The sequence below is a fragment of the Petaurus breviceps genome, unplaced genomic scaffold, assembly GCF_028583685.1.
Source record: "Petaurus breviceps papuanus isolate PSGF00001 unplaced genomic scaffold, PetGlider_PUasm1.0 98, whole genome shotgun sequence".
Taxonomy (NCBI): domain Eukaryota; kingdom Metazoa; phylum Chordata; class Mammalia; order Diprotodontia; family Petauridae; genus Petaurus; species Petaurus breviceps.
The window spans coordinates 30,736,511-30,738,217 of NW_027187460.1; positions in this window are offsets into that span (position 1 = coordinate 30,736,511).

Here is a 1,707-nt window from a genome sequence, read left to right on the forward strand (position 1 = left end):
AGAATTCACTGTAAAGATATAGATCAGGATGACTGGAGATGCCTTGGATGCAGTGTGAGACCTTGGTCTTTAAGCTAAGGTTTTTAACAGGTCTCACTTTGACTGAGGTAATGGCCATTAAGTGATTAAAACTAGGTAAGAAATGAGGGAGAGAATGGCCTCTTTTACCTAGTAAAAAAAAAAATAATCAATCTGGGAGGGGAAGACCCTCAGGGTTTTTGGACAAAACAGAAACAATTGCTATTTACATTCATTCTGAGCCAATCAGGACCCAAATAATGACAAAGTGGGGCTTGGCCTGAGACCTATTGTTGGCCCATCAAAGAGAGCCAGAGTGATTTGGGCATGGTACTTAAGAAAAAAAATCTAGCCTGTAAACCCCAAGATATCTTTTGAAGTTTCACAAGATAATAGATAAAAATTCACCTTCTTTTAGGAAGAGCACTGGCAGTTAAAGGTATGTATGATACCTTATGTGGACAGATGGAAGGGAAGGGAAAGGGAAGAAAGAAGACCTATAGTTTTTTAATATAGAAGCTGCCAGGTCTTGTGTGATCTTGATTGTAGCTCCACAGTATTTAAACAGTTTTTATCTTGATGCTTGTAATATTTATTCCTTAACCTTGGAGCTTTGAAAGTTAGCTATGATATTCCTGTAAGTTTTCATCCTGGGATCTCTTTCAGGTAGTGATCAGTGTATTTTTTCTATTTCTACTTTACCCTTTTGTTCTAGAATTTCAGGGAAATTTTCCTTACTAATTTCTTGGAATTTTGTATAAACAATATTGCATATTCTTTTTTTAATCATAACTTTCAGGTAGTCTAACAATTCTTATATTGTCTCTCCTTGATCTGTTCTCTAGATTAGTTGTTGTTCTAATGAGATGTTTCATCTATATTTTCACTCTTTTGATTTGGTTTTATTATTTCTTGGTGTGTTATAATATCATTAGCTTCCCCTTGCCCAATTCTAGTTTTCAAGGAGTTATTTTCTTCCTTAAGTTTTTGAGTCTCTTCTTCCAATTCATCAACTTTTTCAAAATTTTCTTGATTCTCTTTTCCCTAACTCTTCCTTAATGTTTCTTATTTGATTTTTGAAGTGCTTCTTCCAAGAACTCTTTTTGGGTTTGTGACCATTTGACATTGATCTTTGAAGTAGGAGTGGCTTTTTTAACTTCACTATCTTCCTTTGAATATGAACCCAGATCTTCTCTATCCCAACAGTAACTGTCTATGGTCAGGTTCTTTCTCCTTTGCTTACTCATTTTTATTGTGTTTTGTTTTTAGTGGCTTATTATTGTAGTCAGGTGGTAGTCCTGAGGTATGGAGAATGGTGCCTCAGGTCTCAGGTACTTCTTACTGTTATTTCCTGAGCTCTGTCCAGTGCCAAAACTTGGGCACTCCTTTCCACCCCTAAGCCATGGCTAAGGCCCCCCCACCACACTATCCCACAAATACTCTTGATCTCTGTGGTCCCTCCCATGGCTGCAAACCAGCTCTCCCTCTGACCTGGAACTGAAACCAAGGACTTTGATCTCCTGAAAGTGCCCACAGTCAGCAGGGTCCCACCCCTTTCCTACCACACTTACCAAGTATGTGCGCACTACTTGCCCACCCTGGCAGCCCAGGATCATGTCTGGTCATGGGCCTGGCATCCCACTAGAGTAGAGGATCCTTCGATTTTCCCCTACTCAGTTATCCAACCCC